This window comes from Penaeus monodon, chromosome 8 (genome assembly GCF_015228065.2).
Source record: "Penaeus monodon isolate SGIC_2016 chromosome 8, NSTDA_Pmon_1, whole genome shotgun sequence".
NCBI lineage: Eukaryota > Metazoa > Arthropoda > Malacostraca > Decapoda > Penaeidae > Penaeus > Penaeus monodon.
In genome coordinates this window covers 32,965,654-32,967,281 of record NC_051393.1, presented here as the reverse complement: position 1 = coordinate 32,967,281, position 1,628 = coordinate 32,965,654, and positions in this window count along the sequence as shown.

Sequence of the window (1,628 nt, the reverse complement as noted above, 5' to 3'; positions counted from 1 at the left end):
TGAATACATTGTAAGTTGTTTACACTTTTTATATTTCCTGTATATACTGTTGGTGAATTGATTTAAGAAAAATAATGCAGTGAAGCGCAATGAACCGAAGTGATAGAAGGAAAATGTTTAAAATTAACTTGTTACTTATTGCAGCCTCCTATTATTAGAACTGGGCTACGTTTTGATAGCTGCAGCCCCCTCCACCAGTGGCTCCTTTAGGACGAATCTACTCCAGGTGCCTGAATCTAAGGCTGGAAACCTTCACTCCGTTCCACCGACATTTCACCGACAACTACTGTAATCACGAGTTGTTTTTTTATCTTGTATTTGTGTGAATTGTACATTTTTGAGGAATATAACTATGAAAGTGCAATATCGTATTTAATATGCCCCGAGATGATCTATATCCCAGAGGATACCATAAACCTATGGTTAATTGCAAATAAGATCAAAAGCAAAGAAACCACGGACACAGTGTACCCCACTTTTCAACGACGAAATTGACTGATTGTTTTGGCTGTTTTAAGGGTCAAACAGCCAAAATGTCCGCGTCTATTAAGGGAAATTTTGTAAAATTGTTTTAAAAAATTGATTTTTTTCTTGACTTTCCTGCCTTTAAGATTTTGTGCACAGGCATGTGTGTGTATATATGTATATATGTATATATGTATATATGTATATAATGTATATAATGTATATAATGTATATAAATGTATATAAATGTATATAAATGTATATAAATGTATATAAATGTATATAAATGTATATGAATGTATATGAATGTATATGAATGTATATGAATGTATATGAATGTATATGAATGTATATGAATGTATATGAATGTATATGAATGTATATGAATGTATATGAATGTATATGAATGTATATAAATGTATATAAATGTATATAAATGTATATAAATGTATATAAATGTATATAAATGTATATAAATGTATATAAATGTATATAAATGTATATAAATGTATATAAATGTATATAATGTAATGTATACTACTAAATAAAGATATGCTGATAAGACGGTTTTAGGCTTGTGGAATAAATCACTGGTATAGGGTTCATTCACTAACAGAATTCTTGCATAAAATACTGTCACTGTGCTTTTTGTATTGATCACCTTGTTACCTGATTTTTTTTTTTTTTTTTTTTGCTGATAGTAGTAACCTCCAGTAACACTAATAATAGTACGCCGAGAGCTCAAATAGAAATCGTGAAAATTCCAGGAATGAGGTAAAAAAGGGGGGGGGGATCAAGTAGACTTTGATGATCACATACCCGTAAAGCCATCTGTGATTCTGACAGGAATTATTCCTAATTCCAATCTTTACTAATCCTTGAATTCTGACTAAGATCTAGAATATTTTGAATAATTGGATAAGTCATGTGAGGGTTTGGTAGCGAGCCGGGAAAACAAGAATAAACAATACAAAAAAAAGTTGTGCTCATCAACACACTTGTTCACTCACTCACTCACTCACTCACTCACTCACTCACTCTCCAGAGAGAAGACCTGCTGACCCTAGGACTGTCACCAAGCGAGAGAGAGAGAGTTTTAATGGTTCTCCTCCCCCCCCCCTACTCATACCCTTAGTTCCCACGGTACCCTGGACTCTACTGGT